We start from the raw sequence: 8,651 nt of genomic DNA on the forward strand, positions 1-8,651 counted from the left end.
ACAGCAACAACCCTGGATATAAAAAAAAAACACCCTGAATAATAAGAGAATGTCAGGAGGTATCATCATCCCCAACTTCAAGTTGTACTATAAAGCTATGGTAATAGAAAAGGACAGACACATTGGTACAACAGACAAGTTGATCAAAGGAACCTAATTGAAGTCCCAGGCATAAATCCACGCACCCATGGACACCTGATTTTTGATAAAGAAGCCAGAAACATGAATGGGGGGGGGGAGTGACATTTCAACAAATTGTGCTGTTTAACAGATGGTCACATGTAGAAGAATGCAAATAGATTCAAAACTGTTATCCCTCGAAGAACTCAAGTCCAAGTGGATCAAAGGCTTCAACATAGAACCAAATGCACTGAACACATGATAGAATAGAAAGTGAGAAATTGTCTTGACCCATTGGCATAGGAAAAGAGCACTGTTAGTGCAAGTGCTAAGGTGAACAGCTAATAAGCGGGACCTCAGGAAACAGAAAAGCTGATGCACAGAAAAGGACACGATCCATCAGTCAAAGTGGTAGCTTATGGAATGAGAAACAACTTGTATCAACTACACATTTGATAGAGGTCTAACATTCAAAATATATAAAGAACTAAAAAAATAAATATTGAGAAAACAAGTAGCCCAATTAAAATGAAGGGTACAGATCCAAGCAGTGAATTCTCAAAAAGAGGAAACTCAAATGGCTGAGAAGGACTTAAAGAAATGTTCAACATCCTCAGTCATCAGGGAAATGGGAAGTGACTGAAATTCTTTTACCTGTACGAATGGCTAAGATCAATAGAACAAGGGACAGCTCATGCTGGTGAGGAGTAAAGGGAACACTTCTCCATTGCTGGTGGGAGCGCAGACTTATACAGACACTAAAGGAAATCAGCGTAGCTGATGTGTGACAGTCTTCAGACTACCTTCAGAACAAGATGTACAACTCTCAGCTCTTCCAGCACTATGCCTACCTGGATGCTGTCATGTTTCTCACCTTGATAACAGACTAAACCTTTGAAACTGTAAGCCAGCCCTAATTAAATGTTTGTTTTTATAAGAGTTGCCTTGGTCAGCCGGGCGGTGGTGGCGCACGCCTTTAATCCCAGCACTTGGGAGGCAGAGGCAGGTGGATTTCTGAGTTCGAGGCCAGCCTGGTCTACAAAGTGAGTTCAGGACAGCCAGGGCTACACAGAGAAACCCTGTCTCGAAAAACCAAAACCAAAAACAAAAACAAAAACAAAACAAAAACAAAAAACAAAAACAAAAAAAAAAAACAAAAAAGAGTTGCCTTGGTCATGGTGTTTCTTTACAGCAATAAAACCCAAACTACAACAATCCCTTTTGGCCATATACCCCAAAGACATATATATAGTATATATATATATATATATATATATATATACACACTATAGAGATACTTAATCATGTTAATTGATGCTCTATCAATAGTAGGTAGAAATTGGAAACAAACTAGAGGTTTCTCAACATAGAAATTGATAAAGATAATGTGGTACATTTACACATTGGAGTACTATTCATCTGTAAAAAAAAAAGTTAAATCATGAGATTTACAAGCAAATGGATGGAACTAGAAAACAATCACCCTGAGTGACATAGCCACACCCAGAAAGACAAATATGGTATGTATTTGCTAATATGTGGATAATAGCAGTTAAGTCAATGATAACCAAGCTACAACCTGTAGAACCACATAGGTTAGGTATAAAGTAAAGTACTAGAGGTGTAAATAGATCTCATTAAGAAAGGGAATAGAATATATGTTTATAGATGGATGAGGAGGGTAACTGTAATGGGAGGATCATGTGAGGAGGGGAAGGAGAGAGGGTGACAAGAGAGGGAATATGGGGAGAGACAGCTAAAGTTAAAGGCCATTTAAGAGGTACTATGGAAACCTAACACAGTAGAAGCTTCCTAAAATATGTACATAAGTATAGGCAATCTAAATGAAGTCACCAAATGATAGGAGAGATAGAATTCCAACTGACCATTTTTTTGTTGCCAAATGAAGCTCCCAGTACCAGGATCAGGTTACAGCTAATTGAGTTGTTGTCCAAAGGGGTAGGTACATGGGAACCCCCAAACAACCTAGGCTGTTGATAAAGCTATAGGTTGCTTTCCACAAGCTGACAGTAAGGCCTCATTGCTGAAGACAAACCCTGAACATGGGAGAAGTCAAGTCGGTGCCTACATAGAGCCTTCACTCCAATGTTCTATCATCTTTGGTACAGGAAGAGACTCTACAGGCTACCAAAAGAGAAATATAAACACCAAGCCATCCCCAAACCCTTTGATCACAACCATGTCCTACCTGAAAGCTATGCTGGGGCAATGGTGGGAATGATCCAACAGCATCTGAGTTGACTTAAGGTCCACTTCATCAGATGGACCCCAACCCTACACTGCTTGCGTGACCAAGAACGGGAGACTAGATAGCTCAGAGACATAGGGTGAAACCAAACACTCCTGTTCCAAAAAACATGTAGCAATAAAATGATTCCTAACGACATTCTGTTCTACTCATAGATTAGTGCCTTGCTCAGCCTGTTTAATGTTTTGTATGGGATTCCTGGTGTATGAACAAGTGGGTCTCTGATTCTTGTGCTTTTTCATGGGCTCTTCTGTTTGTTTGTCTTGTCCAACTCTCATGTGTTAGTTTTTGTTTTTTCCTATTCCATTCCATTCTATTCCATTCCATTCCATTCCACTCTACTCTACTCTACTCTACTCTACTCTACTCTACTCTACTCTACTCTATTCTATTCTGTTTTATTATTATCCTTTAGTAGTTTATCTATTTTCTGATTTAGATGGCATGGGGGTGGGGAGGAGCTGGGAGGAGTAGGAGGAGGTAGAGGAAGTAGAACTGTAATCAGGATATATTATGTGAGAACGAAATCCATTTTCAATAAAACAAAAAAAAAGTTTAAAAAGAACTTACCTAAAATATGTTCACCAAAAACTGAAATACTCTATTTTGTAACTTAAAGTTTTTTTTAATGTTGTGACACATGTGACACATGACATAGAATCTCCATGTTTATTGTAGTGGAACCTTCTCACTTTCCTTTGAATAGCATTATTCCTTTTACACGAGCTTGCCTAACCACAGGCATTTGTATATTCTATTCTGTGAACAAATTTCACGAAGGCTTCCTCATTCTCACCTGGGCTGAACTAATGAGACTCAAATTAAACAGTTCCACCAAGTCTTAGCAGCTGGCACCATCCCCCACTGAGGATCGTAAACTGAACCATGGCTACTCGGGGAGGCATCATAATTATGCCTAGATGAAACTCTTGGCAGCCAGGAGATACATTTTCTCAAGATCTGAGAGAAAATTTAATGAAAGTGCCACAAATATATTAGTTATGATGATAGTTTGCACTTAATATGAGGTCCTTTTCCCTGTGGATTTCAAAGTCTTGACTAATTAATTAGTTGAATTCCCTCATCTTCTGGATGGTCAAGCATTCCAAAAGACCTCCTGAGTCCATGGATTATGTCAGAAAAGCACAGTGCTCTGCACTCAGTGCTGGGCCTGGCAGGATGGGCAGCACCTGTTGGGTGTTATTTTTGTTTATTTTACTTGCTGGTTTGTGACCTTGGAAATCTCTACTCGTCAGCAAGCCAGTGCCCACCAGACAAATCTGTTACTGTGCATAACAGTATTATCGGTCTGAAGTCTAGGCCATCTGTATCATAGTGTCTAGGGCTGTTGTCCCCTGTCGTGCAGGTTTGAAAAGTCACTTCAAGTGACTTCAGAACCTTGAGAGGAGAGAAAAGAAAAAAGTCCACAGGATCTCTAAACTCTCTTAATTTATTTCCCAATCTACACAGTAAAATTCAGGAGTTAGAGAGGTGGCTTGGTGATTAAAAGTGCCTGGCACTCTTTCACAGGGCCTGAGTTTGGTTCCTAGCACCCATGTGGGTGGTTCCCAGCCACCTCTAACTCTCGTTCCAAGAACACCACACTAAGCTGTACACCGTGTGCATACACATAAATACAAATAAAAACGAAATAAATCTTAAAGTTGAATTGCAGGCTAGCAAGATAGCTCAGCACACACACACACACACACACACATACACACACACACACACACACACACACAAATAACAAAATAAATACCTTTTTAAAAGTAAAATTCAATAGTCAATAGCAAAACAACTCCATAGGAGAGTTAAGTTTTAAATATTATAAATAATTATTTTCTTCCATGATGCCTTAATACCAAAGTGAAAAGCTTGCAGAAGTCCTAAGACTTTTGAAACACACCTGTCCGCTGCCCCTCATTCCTTAGGTATCACACCGAGTAGTAGTTGCTGTCTCAGATTTGACTAGGCAAGCTATCTGTAATGTCTGACTTTTGTGTCAACCTGACAGAGGAAGGATGCTCAATTAAAGAAATGCCTTCATGAGACCCAGCTGGTCTCAGCCCATGGCTGGTAGATCCACCCCTAAGGTGGAGGTCCTTGAATCTATAAGAAAGCAGACTGAACAAGCCATTGGAAGCAAACCAGTAAGCAGCACCCCTCCACAGCCTCTGCATCAGCTTCTGCCTCCAGGATCCTGCCCTGTGTGAGTTCCAGTTCTGGCTTCCTTTGGTGATGAACAGCTATGTGGAACTGTAAGCTGAATAAACCCTTTCCTCCCCAACTTGCCTTTTTGTTCTGGTGTTTTGTCAAAGCTATGGAAACCCTGACTATGATATCATCCTTGATCCATGTTGTGGGGTACCACTGTATATCACACTCCTGTGTGATCAGAGGAAGAGGAACCAACACAGTCTCCATTCATCAGAGATGTATCATCAAACAGAAACATTTGGGTCAGAAGAGGAGGTGAGATTAGTTCTTTTTGGAAGGAACCAAGCCTGGGATAAATTGGTTCTGGGTTGGTTTGGAGAAAGTCCAGGGCTACAGGCTAGAAGGAAGAGAGCAGGCTGTAATGTGCAGAAATAAGAGAGGGGCATTGTAGCGAGGTGGGTGACAGAGAGGCAAAAAATAACATGGTCTGGTTTCACTGTGTAACCCTGGCTGGCCTGGAACTTGCTATATAGACCAGGGTGGCCTCAAACTCCTAAGTCTACCAGCTGTGATTACAGGTGTACACTGTCAAGTCTGATAGAAGAAGATTCTTTTAGTAGAGGATTCTATGGTATAAGGTTTCTTTGGTTATGGGTGTGCTTTGTTGAACTCTGATTTGACAGTAACAATTGAGCCTCAATTCAAGTTTTACAGATGCTATGTTTCTAAACAATCAGGAAGTCATCTTTTTGGCTGCATCTGATTGCGCTCCTAAAATATGCCCCCCCCCACTTCTGTCCTAGGCAGGATGTTCGTACTGAAACAATAAGTGTAAGATATGGTAATATTCCCTCTTGTCATGAGATTTCCAATTATTGAAAATGAAGTAAATCCCTCTAGAGGCAAAATCATTAAATATATAGTAAATAATGAGGTTAATTAATTTAACCCTTCTAATTAGGAAACTAATTAAATCAGAAAATTAAAATTGACACCAGACAGGAAGTTTCTGAGTTTAGTCCTGGCAGTTGTCTTTCTCAGCTCGACCAGTTTTGAGAGAGGCGTCTCCGTCAGCTGCAGTGGCACAGTCGGCTTCTGAAAGCCCAGAGAGATTTATCTATCATAAAGATATTGTCCAGGCATTTGTTTTACTTCTACTTTCATTATTTATGGAATTAAAAACCTTTCTCTTTCTTAGACTTCTCAAAAGAAAAAAAATTGAATAATTCCAAGAAGAATTTATAGCTCAGGTCTTAACTCGAACTCCTGGCTGCTGTGGCTGGGGGTGTGCCACTTAAAAGTCTCCGGGGCCCCTCTAGTCATCTTGCTATGATAGTGGAGAAGGTACAAGATTTATTCCCTTGTCTTGGTGAAGTGAGTTGATTTGTCTCGAAGTGTCAGACCAGCGGCTGCAGTTGGAGGTGGGAACCAAGCCTCTGCCTCAGCTCCTGCCAGGCAGAGCATCCGCTGAGAAGACCAGTGCTTGTGGTGTTGGAACGTGCAAAGCTGGAGTCAGCTATCCTGGGCCAGCTGTTAGCCTCTGTAATACCCTCCTCCATACCTAACCTCTCAACAAATCGTAGACTGTGCAGACTCCTCACTCCCACCAACTAAAGCTAAGAATACCTCAGATAGCATCTGAGGCCAATGCTGCCCAGTTTCCTGTGACTACCTCAGTCTACCTCAGTTTTCTACCAGTGTGTTTTAAAGGTGTCTCAATGATGTTTTTCTTTGTTCTGTTACTGTAAAAACTTGCTCAAACTGAGACCACATTAGAGCATTTAATTGATGTTCTCCTTCCCTCGATGCCCTCAGTCTGTGCTCCCAGTTGTGGCCACTCGTATTCAACTCTGGTACCCACAGATAGGTTGGGAATATACTTGGCAACTAAATCCATCCCTCTGTGTGGTCCATCCTGCCATGCATTATAGTAGCCTCTGAGGAAATCTGAGAGCTACAACCCAACTACAAGGTTGTTCTCGTGTTGTCATTGAAACTGGTGTTTCTAGGCTCAAAAACATCTAAGCAGATATCCCCTTAGAGATTCTGAGCTCACCGGGCGGTGGTGGCGCACTCCTGTAATCCCAGCTCTCTGGGAGGCAGAGTGAGGTGGATTTCTGAGTTCGAGGCCAGCCTGGTCTACAGAGTGAGTTCCAGGACAGCCAGGACATAGAAACCCTGTCTCGGGGGAAAAAAAAAAACAACAAACAAATCCCCAAACCCAAAATAAATAAATAATAAAAAAATAAAAAAAGAAATTCTGAGCTCTGTAGGTCTATTTTATTTTTTATTTTATTTTGACAGGGTCTTCTTAGCCCAGGCTGGCCTCAATATATAGCTGAGGATGACCCTGTACTATTCTTCTGCCTCTGCCTCTTCCCAAGTGCTAGAATCATGTATCACCACCTCAGTTTCATGCAGTGCTGCGGCTTGACCCAGGACTGCCTACATGCTAGGCGAACACTGTTCGAACTGAGCTGTAACCTAAGTCCTCCCTGTGCCTTTTAGATTGGTCTCATACTACATGGAACTTACACAGTATAGAGACATGCAAATACAGTTCTCTGAAGCCAGAACCTGAAATATTTTAACAGGAAGACAGGTCTCCTGTACAGAGCCATATTGGGGTGTCATGCCACTTGGTAGGAACTCCACATTGATCAAGGTGAACGTCTTCTCCCAGACTTTGCTGAGCAGGGATTCCTGTGCTAGTCAGGATCCTGCTCCACCTAGGGTGGAGCGCTCAGAGTGAAGGTGAAGTTCTTTGTTCCTCCAGGTCTACGAATTCCTGAATTAAGCAGGTGACCCACCCAGCTGCCTGAGCTTTGGAGCCAAGAACCACCAGAAGACCTCCTGGAAACTCAGCCTGGAGTCTGGGGGGAGGGGCTTGCCCAAACTGTTAAATGGTCTGACCGCCATTAAAGTTTCAGCTTCGATCGGCAAACTAAAGACCTGGCCCTCCTTCTTTTCACCCCTTCCCCATCCATCCCTCAGCTTCTGCTCCAGGAACCCAGTTCGCAGTCGCTACAGAATGCAGCAGTCTCCCTTGGGTGTGGACTCATCCACAAGAAGGTGAGGAGCTCCTTCCAAGCTCAGGACTGTCTTGATTCAGCAGGTACTTCCTGCACCTGGAACTGATAAGCACTAACATAAATGTGTTGGGCTGAAGATATAGCAAGTCTGGGCTATGTGAGACATCTCAAAAAAGAAATGTGGCCAGTCTGCTTAAGGGTTAGCCTTACAAAATATGTGTGTTTGAATGTTTAACTTAACTATTTCTATTGTGGTTGTTATTTGCTGGTTTTCGAAACAAGGTTTCTTTTTTCTTTTTCTTTCTTTTTTTCTTTCTTTCTTTCTTTCTTTCTTTTTTTTTTTTTTTTTTTTTGAGACAGGGTTTCTCTGCGTAGTCCTGGCTGTCCTGAACTCACTTTGTAGACCAGGCCGGCCTTGAACTCAGAAATCTGCCTGCCTCTGCCTCCCAAGTGCTGGGATTAAAGGTGTGTACTCCCACCCCCCACCCCCCACCTTGCTCCATTTCAATTATTTTAAACAAATGCTGTCATTTAGCACACTAATGTCACTAGATGCTTTTGCGTACATGAAAATGCAGCTCAGCGCAACAGTTTCATTCTCTTGCACCTTCAAAGCTGTAGGTCTGCCCCACTTCACCCAATTTATGGGATGCCACTGTAAAATCAGAAGTTAGGATGATGAAGTCAGGAGCTAAGAATGCAGTTCAGCTGGGGAGTGCTTACCTACCACATACAGAGCTCTTGGGTTCAATATCAGCCCGTGCCTAGATCGGGCATGGTGGGACACACCTGTAACCTCAGTCCTGGGGAGGTAGAGGCAGAAGGATCAGAAATTCAAGACTATTCTCAGCTAAATGGCAAGTTTGCTGGGGCACTCAGGTAAAAGGTGTGGGCTCCATGGAATTCTATACAAAATCTGCGTACTTGTTTTACAAATCTTAAAAAAACAAGACAATGGAGATAGTCATTCTAGGAAATCGAGTAAACGACCATTGCTATTTTGACAGTACCAAAGCTTGTGTCATTTTTAAAGTGTGTTCTGAATGTGTTCCCTTCAACCCAGGCCATGT

The sequence above is a fragment of the Apodemus sylvaticus genome, chromosome 2, assembly GCF_947179515.1.
Source record: "Apodemus sylvaticus chromosome 2, mApoSyl1.1, whole genome shotgun sequence".
Lineage (NCBI taxonomy): Eukaryota > Metazoa > Chordata > Mammalia > Rodentia > Muridae > Apodemus > Apodemus sylvaticus.